The following is a 16,756-nucleotide window of genomic DNA, read 5'->3' as shown; positions in this document are numbered from 1 at the left end:
TTCTCCTAGTGGAAAATTGTGCAAAGAATCCGAAAATGAATTCCGCTTTCCGATTCAAAATCATGTTCATTGAGAAAATCATGACACTTTGAGAAGTTTAAAATAATGACTTTCATCAACATTTTCTTAACTAAAGTTAACTAACTTTTTAAACTTTTCAAAATTTTATGAAAAATTCTTTTTGAGGTACTTTGAACACTTCTCTACCACTAAAAGTATGGTTCTAAACAATTCCGTACGTATTTCAATTGTAATCTTCATTTTGCGGAAAAATCGCAAACCTATCAATTTTTTATTTAACTTTTAATCACTAAAATTTTAATTCCGAAAATATGCATTTTTATATTTTGTGATATTTTTTTAAAGGAATAAAAAAGCATTTTTCGCGCAAGAGTTAAGGATGGTACCATAGTTCAAATATATGGAAAAATTTACAATAAAGGCCTAGGAAAAATGCTTTAATCAAAATAGAAAAAATCTCCATTCAAAAAAAAATTGCAGGGAATCTTTTCCTTTATAAAATATTATTAAGACCGTTGCAAATATTTTTTAAAGTTTATGTCCCTCTCCCATTTTTTGAAAAAATATTTTTTTGCCCCTTGATTTTTCGGACCGATTTTGATAAACTTTGAAAAATATTTGCAACGACATAAATTTAAAAAAAAAAGTGTCATAAAAAATCAGTGCACTTTATCAAATAATTATATTATATTTTAAATTTAATTTTACATCTACAACTTCACCGAATACACCAAATTAATATTCACATGTCCATTTTGTATAAGCAGCTCGCAAAATTAGCCGAGCTTCCGTGGCCGTGAGGTTACGGGTTTCGCCTTGTAAGCGGAAGGTGATGGGTTCGATTCCTGTCTGGCTCGGCAAAGTCAGATCCCTTCAAAGAGCAAATCTGCTCACTGGGAATACTGACCAGTAGGGGATGAGTTTCGACTAACGGCGTGCTGGGTTTCCAATCCAGAGGTCGTGAGTTCGATTCTCGTACCGGGATGATGAAGTTAAAAAAATTATATGGAGCCTTGAATTGAAAAAAAAACTAATGATGCCAAATGGTCTCTTTTGACAAGGGGAATGCATGAGCAAAGTTTCATTCAAATTAAAAAAATATATACAAAGGTCCATCTGCGAACATTTTTGATTTTTTTCAGCAGTGACCAAAGTTTAAAATTTGTTTTTCCAAAATGTAAAGAAAGTTTCTTATAAATTAGATTGAGTAACTCTACTAAATCTTTAATTGTTAAAGAAAAGAAACAGCAAGAAAGAGTTTTTTGGGACAATATTGATATGCAAAAAATGTATGTTATGATTGTATGTATTGCTTTAACTGTTCAAGTTTAACAGAATACAAAATACTCACAAACTTTACCGAAATATTGACTAAAATGCTGATAAAGCTGTTTTTTTATGGGCGAATGAAAAAAAAAGCATCTCCTTCAAATTTCAAACATTTAAACCGAAAAAGTAAATATTTTAGCAGATTTCTCAAATCAAGCAAAATCAATATTATTATTATTTTATAATTTAGTTGTTAAGTTAAGAATGTTTCAAATGAAAAATAAAAAGGTACAATTTTACATTACTGTTTATCTACACGGAGAAAATAGAGTTCCCAAATCTTGAACAAGCGATTATGAAAATGGGAACCACGAACAAAGTGTTCAAATACCATGGTTCGTTTTTCAAAATCGTACCATGGGATTTGAACACTTTGTTCGTGGTTCCTATTTTCATGAACGCTTGTTCAAGATTTTGGGAACTCTTTTTTCTCCGTGTAGGAAATATTAGGACACTTGGGCGAATCATGCCAGCTGTTTTATTCATGTTTTGCATAAAATTTTGATATTTTTAATTGGTTTCTGTTAGAACAGAAACATTAAGAAGCAAAATGTGTAAATTTTAAGATTTAAATCAATTCTATAACCTGCTGTCCCTATTCAAACTGTAGTCTCGATTCACCCCAGTTGATAGTATTTATTTTTAAGTAGTTTAAATCTGGAGTTTTATTGAAAACCAAATCCAATAAAATAAATTTCCAGTTTTTGCTTTTTGGGTGTTTTTGAAACCGCCTTGAGTCAGGGCTACTAATGAACATCCAAAAAGAAAAACCGAAAATTTGGTTTATTGGACCTTTTCAAAAAAAACTCCAGAAATGCTCCGATAGAAATCCCTAACACTCCTGCATGAACCCCCCACACAACGCAGTGAACACTTTCCCCTCCGCGCTCGCGCTCACACCTCATCAACACAGGACTCCTCGTCCCGTGCCTCGTCCTCCTTTTTTTCTCTAATTCAATTCGTGACGCCGCCGCCGCCAGTCGATAGCACAAACCAGTTGCAGCTGTTTCTCTTCTATCGTCCAGGCAACCATCCAACAACAAGCCAGCCAACAGAGCCTTCTATTCAGAAAACTGTGAGAAACTTGCGACAAGGATGGCACGATCCGTTCTCTCCTCTCTTTCCTGCCGCTGCCCTCTCAATCAGCACGAGGTGCATTCACCCTCGCCACCCTTCCGCTCTCTCCCACCCTCCCACTACCACCAAGAAGAAGGTTGCCTTTTTGCTCCTCGTGACGTAATGAAACAGTCCTGGCTGCATGTATGTGGAAGGAAGAAGGAAACAAAAACAAGCGACAGCCGGCACCGGAGCTCGAACTCGAAGTTTATTTTTTATACTTTTTTTTTCGCCTGTCGTCTCTCTGTTTCAGATTCGGGTTCGCTCAGTGATGATTTGGGACTTTCAGTTTCTCACGATACTTATCGACAGCATATTGGTTCCCCACGGAGGAGTCCCTTGTCCCTTGGCCCCGTGCCCGCAGCTGCCACCAGTTTTTTTTTATTTTGTTTCTTTCTTTCTTTTTTGGGTTTCCTTGGGAGTCCGTGGCGTGGCGCATCAAACTTTTATTGGGTCGAACTTTTGGGAGCGGGCCGAGGACCTGCGATTTTGTGGTCAAACATGGACCTGGACACAGATTGAATGAGCCAGGTGGCGTGGGGTGGTCGCAAGAAGTGTTTAAAACGTAATTTTTGGACCTAAAGTAGTCATCTCAACGTCCTATGACAGCTTTTTTATTTGACTCGTTTTGATATTTACGTGAGCTAATTTACTATTTACTACCACACTGAAAAAAATATTCTATTTTCAGTTATTAGCAATGTAATTAAGCTTATATCTGTAAGCCCTTACATGCAATTGAAATGCTGTCAAAGAGAAACTTATGGGAAATTGGACGAACTTTCCGGTAAAAATATTTACGAGACTGAAAAACCAAAACTGTCTTATAGCAATTGCCAAAAACCACATAAAAACCCGTTTTTCAACATTTTTTTTTAACCGCTGTATCTTCCCAAGGATTGGACATAAGACAATGATCAATATGGAGATTTTTATGTAAAATTGTCTGGGGAATCGATTTCCTCTACCGGTTTTTAAAAATTTCGACGTTAAGATCACTTTTCAAAAAAAAAAAACAATTTTAGTAAATGATTTTTGTATTTTTTTTTTTAGAGAGACATATCATCCAGCATTTTTCATGAGTCTTTTTGTAACATTTTAGGCTATTTCCTCAAAAATTTTGAGCGGAAAAAAATCGTGACATCACCATCAAATTTAACATTTAAACTTAAAAACTGAAAAATCTCATAGAAGTGGCGTGTATTTTTGTTTCAGTGTATTTTTTTTTTTAGAAAGCCCATCCAATTTCCTACAAGTTTGTCTTTGACCACTTTTTGATACGATGCAACGGCTTCAAGATACAGTAATTTTTGAGTTGCAAAATACAAAAATATTTAAATACCTTACGCCCCTCTCAAATGTTATTTTCGAGTACTATTGGCTCCATATACACAAAAATGGCTTATATAGCTCTAGGATAATATGTCTACAAAGTTTCATTGAAATCGGAGAGGGTCGGGTACAAAAGTACCAGAAGAAATCTTGATTTGAGCTTGAATTGCTCTTTTACGTAAATCAGGGGTGCCCAACTTTGAAGCCCTGCCAGCCTAATTAGGTTTTTTTTATAAAATGTTCGTGGGCCGGATATTTTTTGATTAGGCTGGTACAAATATTTTAAAAGATTGCATTTCATTTTTTCTACACTTTTTTAATTCAAATGTAGAAACCATGGCTTTTTATTTAAATTTTCATTAATGTTTTTTTTCATTAAATTCTTTTAGCTATTCTCTGTGTTGCCCTCTTTTTTTCTACATCGATATTTTGGGAACTAATAATCCGTTTTAAAATGCTGAAAAAATTAAATTTAGTCCAATTTACTGGATAATTTCACATTTAGTAACACAAATTTGAATTATTTTTTTTTTCTGCACTCTCTTTTCTCTTTTCTCAAAGAGCAAAAAAATGTACTTATTGGCTATAATTTATTTTAACATTTATTAGTTAGTTTCTTAACATTTTTTTAAGTTTGCAGATAACAATTATAAAATGCCGTGAATCATACAAGAAAAAAAATCATAAATTCGAAAACATTTTGCAAACTTTTGACAGCAACGTAAATGTTACCCTGTTCAAAGCATTTACTGTTACTGATTTTGAAAATTAAGCTAACAAAGAAACTTATAGCCTTTTTTGAAAATGGTTTCTTTGCATAAAATCAATATATTCAATTTTTAGGCCCACGTACCTGAGCTTGGACAGCCCTAAAAAAAAATAAAAAATATCAAAGTGATTTTTTTTAATAATTGGCAATATTATATGCAAAGATAAAAAAATAAATATGAGAATTAGATTTTCTTAGTGCAATTTTCTTCAATTATCCCTTATTAATCAAAATTATATAATCAAGATTAACTTTCTGAAAGGACTAAAAAAACTTAACAATTTATGTCAATTTTTATGTCAAACATTCATTTGTTATGTAAATTCACTGTTCAAAACAAAAAATATTGAAAAGTGTTACTTTTTGATACTAGTGTTAAAAAGTTCAACTTTTCAGCACCCATTTCAATACCATTTCGTTCCTCCAGAAGAACCGGGAAAGTTGACAGTTTCACAGAGGAATTGCAAAAAATATATTTTTGCAATTCCGTCGTGAAACTACTTACTTTTCCTGTTATTTTTGAACGACGAAATAGCCTACTTTTCTGTACCAAAAAGAACAGAATCGAATAGCAACACTTTTCAGCACTTTTTCGAAAAGTAACACTTTTCAACATTTTTTTGATTTAAACATTTTATTGACAAAATACATGAAAATTTGACATAAAATTTCACTCAGTGTGTGTTTTTTGGAATTGCAAAAAATGTTGTATGGAACTCGTTGAAAAACTTGATTTTTTCAGCACTCTTCGTATTTATCCAATTCGGTGAACCTCGTTGGATAAATTTACGACTCGTGCTGAAAGAAACCTCTTTTTGCAACTTGTTGCATAAACTACTATTTTATATTCCATTTCAAGATTTTAATTTTTAAAATTATATTCAGATTTAATGCCGAAAAACGAAAATTTCTAAAAAATTATCTGATTTGATTATTTTTTAATTCAGCTATTTTTGTATGTATTTGTCGTCATTCAGCATAGCATAATTTCTACTCAGCATAGCATAATTTCTATTTAAAGCTATCCAAACCATACTCTTATCAAAAATAAAAAAAACCCAAGAGAAACCTAAGTTTAAAAAAAGTATCCAATAAAGCAATATTAAAGTGTAAAATAAGGGATTATCATAAAATTATAATTGCTAGTTTTATTTCAAATAATGATCTGCTAATGAGGATGCAATGATTTTAATGTTTGTTTTACAACCATAAAAGGTTTGTATGATCAAATTTATTTTAAATAATAATACAGGTTGAATTTTTCTTGACCTTTTTTTCGTTTATTTATAAATAAATATGAATAAAATACTAGTGATTATCATGATTGTGATCTTTATGGGTGGTAAATTCAGTTTTTTCACAAATTTGTTTTCAAATAATGCTTTTGAACCAAAACTATTTGTTTATTTTTTAGCTTTAATTTTTTATGTATTGTGTTTCATTGCACTTTTTGATCAGATAGTTTGTATTATGAAAAGCAGATCAAAACATAAAAACTATCATTCTCCAATGATTAACTCGTTGAAAAATTTAATGTTAAATATATTTATGTACAAACAAAATTTTACCAACCCCATCCTCGACGTCCACCACCAGGATTCGGCAATATCGCAAGAAATTAGTTTTTTTTTTGCTTCTACTCTCCGCTTCAGGCCAAAAACCTGCTAATTTACAGGTTTCCGACATCTTCCTGGGTGCTGCCGCTGCGCTCCTTGTTAATTTGTTGCGTTTGCACTGTTTTTAACCGGTCTCGGCCGTGCTCGTCCTGTGAACTAATTTTGCTGCGTCGAGAATGCAATTAATTCGCGGAGAATTCCCAGGCACAAAAACAAGCCGGAGAATATGTATTTCCCGTTTCTTAATGGTGAAAAGCTTTTGACGACAGTCCGCGATGATCGGCTGCCGATGAAATCTGAGAGCAATTATTGCATTGGGATTTTTTTTTTCGTTGAGAGCGAGAGATTTTAAGAACGATTTTAATCACACTAAATGATCGAACTTGTGACGCCGACATTGAATAAAGAGGGGAAAACTGGATTTTTAAGTCAAAGGAAATGAACATTAAATATATTTTTGTGTGTAATTTGATGCTTTGCAGATGCGATTGAATAAGGTTAAATTTAAGATGGAAGAAAATAAGAAGAATTTTGACAACCTTGATGGCATGACTTTTCTCTTAAATCTGATTCTTGTTTTTTTCCTACTAATATTTTTTTTACATTAACAGTCTCTTTCAAAGATTTCTCACGCTATAATCCTTCACCGAAACAAAATGTGTGTCACAGTGTCATCTTGCTAAACTGTCGAAAACAACAACAGGAAAAAGAAATTAAATTCCGCAGATTTCGCTCCACATTCCGTGCTTCCATGACCCAGTGAAATACTTAAAAGTACATATCTCTTCGAAACATGTGCTGCAAATGCTCAAAACAGAACCACCAACAACAACAAAAAAAAAAGCTATCCAACTATTTGGCGACCAAATCCTGCTGCTTCCCAGGGACACGTGGCCTGGGGGACGAATTTTCCCATATGATCGTCCGAATCGACCCGTTCCCATGGGCTGCGACGGTGGGAAATGTTATTTTCTCGTGCGAAACTAACTTTTTTCTCTCTCTGTCTGAAACTATCAGAAAACGAAAAGGCAGAAGCATCAGCCAACCAGTCAAAGTCAGGTCCCAGCCCCAGCCCAGCATGAATTAATGGACGTCATAGGGTTTGTTCTGCACTCTGTGCTGGCTGTGGTGCACTATCTGAAATGTTGTTCGGATGAGGAGGCCCTCTGTCAGTCATGGTGTCTAGAGCTGCGAGCGCGATTTTGACTGGTGGATAGTGGATTTTAGTTGAACAATGCTGGATAGACATGCTAGCAGCTAGCTGGTAGGGATGGTCATAAATAAGTGTTGTGTTGAATGTTCAAAAAACAAATTGTTGTTTTTGTAGAATAAGTGCGTTTTTGGTTAACAAATGTGCGGATAAATACTCTCGTCCATAAATAAAAGTTTCATCGATAATTGGATAATTCGGAAAAAGTCGGAATAGAAACAATAGTTTTTTTTTTTAAACATTGGCAAGTTTAACCACCTCCTAGACCTCCTAGACCCACCTTCGTGTATACCTTTCGACTCAGAATCAAATTCTGAGCAAATGTCTGTATGTGTGGTGGGCTGTTGAACAAAAAATTGTCACTCGATTATCTTGACATTGGCTGAACCGATTTTGTCCGTTTTGGCTTCATTCGATCCGCCTTGGGGTCCCATAAGTCGCTATTAAAAATTATGCTGTTTAGTTAAGTACTTCAAAAGTTATGCTAAAAAAACGATTTTAACAAAAGTCCGGAAGATTGTAAAAAGGCTGGGTTTTGTAAGCAAACCCGGCATGTTATACATTTTTAGAAAGGCGACCAATACATTGAAGACCTGACAACCCTATCAAAAGTTATTAGCAGCACTTAAGTGATATTTATACACTTTTTGGAGGCCAGATCTCAGATATTTTGATGAAAACGTTGTCCAAATATATCATGCGACCTATCTTTGGATAGGTAATTAAAAGACCTACTTAAACAAGCGTGTCTATTTAGGATAGCATAAACCTCTAAATGTGAGGAAGGCACCAACCGCCTAAGGGTGGGTTAAGTAACGTTTTTTTTATTTTAGCGTTTTTTTATATATGCTGGATTAAGGCTGTTGGAAATATTTTTAAAAGTTTTTGTCACCAAATTTTATTTCACTAATTTAGCTGAATGTACTTTTGATGAATCTTTTGTTAAGGATGTGCTTTATTTTGGATATATCTGATCAAATTCATTAACCTAAATCTGAGTAAAATGAGAATATCCTATCAAGCTGAATTGTAAACTTGCACAGTAAAAAATGTTTAAATTTTGAAGGTTTAATTTAGGAAGGTTTAATAATACCTCTTTTATGATGTAATTTCACCTCATTTAAAGCCGAAAAATTGACATTACACCAGAAAAGTGGTAAAAATAACACATTTTCAGAGGTATTGTTACACTTTTTTCGACTTAAAAGATGTACCCCTTCCCAGTTGTAATATTACCATCAATTTTTTACTGTGTAGCAGATGAGTATTCCACAAAATTTCACAAAGTTGAAAAAGTCCTATTTTTTGTAGGGAATTTTTGAAAACCCCCTATGAAATAATGCCAATTTTTATCACATTTTAATGTTTTTGCCTTCCTCACCTTACTGAAGAAAGGCTATAAAATCACTCGATAAACGAAATTCTTAATTTGACCTCCTAGACCCACCTTCATGTATACTTATCGACTCAGAATCACATTCTGAGCAAATGTCTGTGGGTGTGGTGGGATGTTGATCAAAAAAATTTGCAATGGATTATCTCGGCACTGGCTGAACCGATTTGGACCGTATTGGTCTCATTCGATCCGTCTTGGGGTCCCATAAGTCGCTATTGAAAATAATAAAGTAACGCTATCAAAAGTTATGCGCACTTAAGTGTTATTTATGCACTTTTTAGAGGCTCTCATATATTTCGATGAAAACGTTGTCCGGATCTATCATGCGACCTGTCGATGGATAGGTGATCAAATGACCTTTCCAACGAGTCGAAAAGATTAAAGATCTGACAACCCTAATCCCAAAAGTTATAAGCACATAAGTGCCCTGAATTATGAAGATCTGAATGCATGTATCTATTTTGATAACCATTACACGTTAATTGTGAGGAAGGCATCAACCACCTAAGGGTGGATTAAGTAGCGTTTTAAAGATAAAATTACTTATAATTAATTTTTTCTTTAATATTTACATACAAAAATATCTTTTTTTTAAATTCCAGAGCTAAGGTTTTATTTTTTTTAAGAATTTGTACCTGATTAATAAATTTCAAAATTGACGTTGTTATGAATTCGTTAATTTCTGACAGACAAAAAAGGACTAATTAAATTAAAGAGTTCATTGATTTTGAGAAATCTTAATTACTTTTTCAAAACAACCAATGCGCGAAGGGTTTCCTATGTACAAAGAACCTTTTATAAAAGTAAGCGCGAAATGTTGTGTAAAAATGTTGTTTGTTACAAATTACAAAAAAAAAAAATGAAACGAAACACTGGAAATCTTATAAAATTATCCTCAAATGCTCGAAGAGCTAGGAACTTTTCATTTGCTAACTAAAGAAGTTACATACGAGTAGAAAATCAAAAAATGAAATATTTCAGAAATTTTTATCAAATTATCTAAAAATATCTTTTGCATCTGAAAGTTTCATGAAGATATTCCATGAATGAAGTAAGTAAAAGAGAATTTAAGTTTGAATATTTGCCTTTCGCAAAGCGACCTGTCGAATTTGCTGAGCATTTTTCTCAAAACAATCATTTGATTTTCGGCTGCCACAATATCTCGAGATTGGATGGACCAAATTTGATGAAATTTGGGGTAAAGACACTCATGGTAGATCTTATGGGCATGACGGAGCCCGATCTTAAAATCTTGCTAAAAACGTATAAATCAATTATTTATAAAAGCAGATATTTTAGTTAAGCAAATGCACAAATCATGACTTTTTTATTAGGTCCTATAAACATATGAAAGACAATAGCTTATAGAACCTTTTCAAAAAAAAACTCTGGAAATCAAAATTATGTGTGATCAAAAAACATTTGTTTTTGAAATAGATGAACAAACAAAGACTGATGTGAACACCCCTAACCAACTGAATTTAAACAAAATGCAACAGCGCATTCCGAATGCATCGGACATCCGCGCACGTTGGACAAGGACAAGAAGAAGAGAACATTTTACTATGCAACGCTTATGTGGTGAAATACCACCAACTAGCAGCAACAGCCAGCAGAGAAGAGAGCATGATAAATATGATATGACGTTCGCAAGAGGCAGAGCCATTCCACTGTTGTTGAAAAAAGGGGTAGCGGAAGAAGGGAGGCACAAAAACTCTGAATGTTTGATTGACTTCTCGTAAAAATGACGAGAACTGTGGGGAAACAAAGTTCTTGTGGGAAACGGGCGCTAGACAAAGTTTGCTGGGAAAAAAACGGAAAGTGATTACGTGTGTGTGTGGCCATGGGAAACCGACGAGAGTGGGAACAAATTCCGGCGAATCTGTGCCATCAGAGTGTGGCGGTTTGCTTCCTCTTGTGGGAACCGGGCAGGAATACAGAAAAAAAGAGATGAGTTTTGTGTGTTGACTGAAGCTGACAGCACTTGTCACACTGACTGTAACGAAATCGTCATGTGTGAACAAAAGTTGATAGAGTTAATCGAAGCGAAATGTACTTGTTTTGTTTGAGTTTAATTTACTTCGATTCCCATTTTTTTAACATGAATAACTGCAAAAAAATAATCCTTCGAACCGGATTTGAACCAGTGACCTATGGATAACTGCTACTTTTCGTGTGTAGGCTGTACTTGAGACAGTTTGCACGCGTTTCTTCGTCTACAGTCCACCGCTCTACCAACTGAGCTATCGAAGGTTGATGAATGTTGATGTTTTCATGGAAAAATAAACCTTACAATGTGTATTTAAAAAGTTTTAATTATATTTGTCACATGATATTGAAAATTGTTCGAAATTTAATTAATTTTAAAAGCAGTCTCGTAAGTTAAATAAAAAACACTGAACTTGAAAAAAACTTTCATTAACTCCAACTTAAACAAGGCAACTCCATTCGCTCCTGCCCAAAATCCAAGTCACCTCTGCTGCTGCTGTACCAGCAGCCAATCAACTGCAAGTGAAAGGAAAGCAGTGCAAAGCCGTCTCGTGCGCGAGCGATTGCATAATTTCTTTGCGCGATTTGCGGCGATTTAAGTCTATTTTAAGCCTCACGTTTCCCACCACTGCAGCAATGTCTTTTTTATGGTTGAATGCAAATTGTGAACTTTTTAGTTCGAATTTTGTGTTTGTTTCATTACATTTGATCAAATAATTACAGAAGAAAAAATAGTGAAATGATGTTTTTTTAAATAATTTAATGCTATTTCAGATTGCATTTCACTTATAGATTGATTACCCTAACATTGTCTTGGTTTACCGTCACTCCTTTTGAAGTAAATTTAATAATGCTATTTTAAGACTCAGTATTTTTCTTAAAGCATACTTACTATAACAGTAAAAAACATTAGATTTTTATGAATTCTAATCAGCGCCATGTATTATTGTCGACGTCTACATTTCTACAAGGTAGATATAATTTTAAACAGCTTGACGAATGAACTTTCCAGTTTCAATAAAAATATCAATGAATCACCAATGAAATGGAATGGATTCGAGCTCAAAACTGAGCAAATATTTTTTTTAAAAAATCAGAAAAAGAATCTGATCGATTTGATGTCTTCGGCAAATTGTAGGTCATGTTTTGGTGCGTTCTTATATAAGTTGCAAAGAAAAAAAAATTATGGAACAATAACATCTGGGAATGTTGACAGGTTTTGTGTAAAAAAATGTGTAATTTTTAATAGGTACCGTAAAACGGGGTGACTTTGATAGCCGGGGTGACTTTGATAGGTTTGCAATTCTTCCGCAAAATGAAGAGTACAATTAAAATACGTAAGGAATGGTTAAGAAACATACTGACCGTGGTAGAGAAGTGTTCAAAGTACCTCATGAAGAACTTTTTATAAAATTTTGACAAGTTTAAAAAGTTAGTTAACTATAGTTAAGAAAATGTTGATGAAAGTCATTATTTTAAACTTCTCAAAGTGTCATGATTTTCTCAATGAACATGATTTTTAATCGGAAAACGGAATGCATTTTCGGATTCTTTGGACAATTTTCCACTAGGAGAAGGTTAAAAAAGTTTGTAAATAATAAATAATATGTGTTTTTGAAACACAATTAAAAAAAATCTCCAAATTTATAGGCAATTTCAGTTGAACAAATTTCATGTAAAATGTGAAAACTTGTGATTCGTGCTTCGAATTCAGTATAAAATGCAATATATATCGATAATTTTATAAACAAAACTAGTTTTAACAAATTTCAGGCAAAATTCCGAATTTTTAACAATTTTACCTAAAATTTATATGTATTTTGCTAAAAAGCTTATACACTTAGTTAACTAAATATAAACATTGATTTTTTTTTCTTAAAAACTATATCAGCTACTTTAGTGATGGTACATTTAGCGTACAAATAAAGTTTGAACATCTTAAATATGATTTTAACAAGAAAAACTATGACTATCAAAGTCACCCCGGAATTAAAACTAAGAATTTTTAACGTAACTATTTTTATAAACATTATTGAAAAAACTTTTTTTCCGAATTAGTGCATGGACTTTGTGTGGCCTACTCCAGTACATGTTTTAAAAATAATAATCTTGAGAAAAACCTTACCTGTTGGAAAATATTCTAAAAACAAATTGAAATCCTATCAAAGTCACCCCGGTTTACGGTACACGGAAAACAATATTTTTTTGATTTAATTTCAGTTTAAGGGGATTAAAATATGATTTTATTTTTTTGACACAGAGTTAAGGGCGATAATAAATCTGGCACTGGAGTGGTGATACAAAACATTTGTTTTGAAAAATATTTCGAAAATATTTTAGGCACTTCATGTCAAAACATTTGAAAAATATTTTTTTATTAGGACATATTAAAATCCATGGAGCGTAGTTCCTTTTGGAAAAGAACTCTTGTTTTGGTCTCGCTGTGTCCTAAGCCTTCATTTTCCAATCAACTCGGCAACTATTGATTCGATACGAATTAATCCGTTGTGAAATGTTTTATTTTTTTCATATAAATATTTTCTGAAATTTAATTTTACATTTCAAAATGTTGATTTATTTAATTTATTTGATTTATTTGATTTATTTGATTAATTTGATTTATTTGATTTATTTGATTTATTTGATTTATTTGATTTATTTGATTTATTTGATTTATTTGATTTATTTGATTTATTTGATTTATTTGATTTATTTGATTTATTTGATTTATTTGATTTATTTGATTTATTTGATTTATTTGATTTATTTGATTTTTGATTTATTTGATTTATTTGATTTATTTGATTTATTTGATTTATTTGATTTATTTGATTTATTTGATTTATTTGATTTATTTGATTTATTTGATTTATTTAATTTATTTGATTTATTTGATTTATTTGATTTATTTGATTTATTTGATTTATTTGATTTATTTGATTTATTTGATTTATTTGATTTATTTGATTTATTTGATTTATTTGATTTATTTGATTTATTTGATTTATTTGATTTACTTGATTTATTTGATTTATTTGATTTATTTGATTTATTTGATTTATTTGATTTATTTGATTTATTTGATTTATTTGATTTATTTGATTTAATTGATTTATTTGATTTATTTGATTTATTTGATTTATTTGATTTATTTGATTTATTTGATTTATTTGATTTATTTGATTTATTTGATTTATTTGATTTATTTGATTTATTTGATTTATTTGATTTATTTGATTTATTTGATTTATTTGATTTATTTGATTTATTTGATTTATTTGATTTATTTGATTTATTTGATTTATTTGATTTATTTGATTTATTTGATTTATTTGATTTATTTGATTTATTTGATTTATTTGATTTATTTGATTTATTTGATTTATTTGATTTATTTGATTTATTTGATTTATTTGATTTATTTGATTTATTTGATTTATTCGAATTATTTGATTTATTTGATTTATTTGATTTATTTGATCTATTTGATTTATTTAATTAATTTGATTTATTTGATTTATTTGATTTATTTGATTTATTTGATTTATTTGATTTATTTGATTTATTTAATCTATTTGATTTATTTGATAATTATTAACTTTTAGCATCGATAGCGTCCGAAAGAGCCTACTCCCAACTTTCTAGTACTTAAAGGGGTTTTAAACACAAGTTTATTATTTAAAATTACTTTTGAAGATTTCTCATCGCTTAAAGATAACTTGCCATCAACCGCACTAAAAGCATTCGCGACTCAATCCGCTTATCCCGTGGGATAATTCTGAAAACAACAAATACCTCAAATTACTTCCACCAACCTGTCGAAGCCTGTTCTCATGATCTCCGTTCCCATTGAGTTATCATCAGTCGATGTATTTATACAAAAACCCGTAAGTAAGTAAGCAAGAATCCCAAAATCATGCACTCGAAAGGAATTTCCCGGAAAAAATGAAACAACCGATCGTGAGTCAACAACAATTTAATCTGCCTTCTTGAATTACCGTCGCTTTCCCACGTTCCGTTCCTCCGAAAAGAACCCTTTCACCGAGAATTATCGTTTTCGTTTCGTTTGAGTGTAAATCCAGTAAGTGTGGCCCCGTCAATGTGGAAGCGAAAATTGAAATCCCCGTGCACGCTGCGCGGGGGAGGAAATGCTCATAAAACATAAACCATAATTGCATTACTGTTTTGGGTAGGAAAGCTTAGCAAAAAAGATAAAAAGTGCCATGTCAACAAACAAAACTTGGATGCGCCACGTGGCCACGCACACACGCCGTGGATAACGAGTTTCCTGCCAAGGGCTCTAATTGTTATGGCAGGACAAAACGGGTTTCACCGCGCTCCTCCTGGGACCGATTCTCCAAACCGCGAAAAGCAATCTTCGGAAAATAAATAAAACTTTTCTACGTGGAAAACAGAAATATGACTGATGAGTGACGGCGGCGTTGCGCCCGGCCGTGTGCCGTCCATAAATTCTGATCAAGATAAGTCCACACTTGTCTGGGCAAGACCCTCATTGGAGCCCTTGACAAGTGGAACCGGGCCACACTTTTGGGCTTAACATCAGTTTCAAATTTGTTGTTGTTTGATTTCGGGATGTCGCGCGCGCTAATCGAGTTGCTCGAACAATATGGAAAAAATAGATTACCATCAGTGGGAATGACCTAAGGGATTTGGGCCGAGATTCAATTGGGAACGAAGCGATAAAAAAAGAGATCCTTCGAACCGGATTTGAACCAGTGACCTATGGATTACTGCGAGTGCGCACACACCAGAGAGAAGTGATTGTACTTGTGCTCAACTATCACTTTCCAGGTGAGTTGTTTCAACCGTCTACAGTCCACCGCTCTACCAACTGAGCTATCGAAGGAGTGGTGAAAGGAGCATGCAGGTTGGACAAGACATGCAGCTAAAGATTGGTCTTTCTATTTGGACTGAATCACGTTTTTTTTATTAAATACTTATTTTATGTAGTCCAGACTCGATTATCCGAAGCCTCGATTATCCGAAGTTTCGATTATCCGAAGGTTTGTATGGGACTTAGAAAAATCAAATTAAGAAAAATAATATTGCTCGTGTTTTTTTCTTGCCTTTAAAATTTCAAAACGTCCTATCTGCATAGGAAGCCCATTACTCAAAGGTTGTTTTGAAAAATTACTCTAGAAATTACACAACTGTTTTCAATATTTTATCACCGCCATTTTGGCTCACCATCTTGGATTTCAAAATTCTAAATCACTTTAGAGTAGAGTTGGGATCGTATCGAAGTCCTCGGATAATCGAGTCTGGACTAGGGTGACAAGAAAAAATAGAAATTGGGTACCAAAGCCCTATGTGAATTTTTATGTACAACGGTAAAAAACACGATTAAAAACCATTTCTGATCACTTTTTTTCATTTTAATGCAAAAAAATTTTCTGACAAGACAACATTTTTTCGATGGATCAACTATGGTCCCCTTGGAGCGAGCTGTCAAGTAGGAGCTTTTCTGTCAAGAAGGACCGCGAGGTTAATTTTTCAAAATTGATTTAAAAATCCATTTTAAACTCTTTGTGGTCGTACAAAGGGTCATTATACTCAGAAAAATAAGCTTTATCGCTGTAAACAATAATATCAGCAATCTAAGCTTCATTTTAGGACCCAATTTTGGAAAATCTTAAGAGATGCCCCCTTGTTCGATTCTGGTGCGAAAAAAAGAAACTGTGCCAATTTTGAGCCAAATCGGTTTAGGTTTAAGGGTCGTTTTTTATCCTTGAAGATTATATGGGAAAACTCGCAAAAAAATTATGGGGAAAAGCAAAAATTTCAAAATTCAATCAACAAGTGGCGTTAAATGCATCGGATCATTGTCAAGTGTTAAATTCTTATGTAAAATTTTATGACGAACAACTTTGTGCAAGATCGCATAACGATCCGAGTTAACCCTGACTAGTTATTAGCGATTTAAAGAAGACGTTTTTGCATGAATTTTTTTTTTCATC

General features: G+C 32.7%; 2 non-coding genes across 2 annotated transcripts; both read right to left on the bottom strand.

The window, feature by feature from the left end:
* Window positions 1–10,912: 10,912 nt before the first annotated feature.
* On the bottom strand, window positions 10,913–11,042 carry Trnay-gua (transfer RNA tyrosine (anticodon GUA)). The gene is made up of 2 exons: window positions 11,006–11,042; window positions 10,913–10,948 (listed from the first exon to the last, which is right to left on the bottom strand). It is a non-coding gene; the product is annotated as a tRNA-Tyr (tRNA).
* A 4,449-nt stretch (window positions 11,043–15,491) lies between these two features.
* On the bottom strand, window positions 15,492–15,645 carry Trnay-gua (transfer RNA tyrosine (anticodon GUA)). The gene is made up of 2 exons: window positions 15,609–15,645; window positions 15,492–15,527 (listed from the first exon to the last, which is right to left on the bottom strand). It is a non-coding gene; the product is annotated as a tRNA-Tyr (tRNA).
* Between the last annotated feature and the right edge of the window lie 1,111 nt (window positions 15,646–16,756).

Source organism: Culex pipiens, chromosome 3, assembly GCF_016801865.2.
Source record: "Culex pipiens pallens isolate TS chromosome 3, TS_CPP_V2, whole genome shotgun sequence".
Lineage (NCBI taxonomy): Eukaryota > Metazoa > Arthropoda > Insecta > Diptera > Culicidae > Culex > Culex pipiens.
The sequence above is the reverse complement of the archived record's forward strand: the minus strand, read 5'-3'. Positions and strand labels throughout refer to the sequence as shown.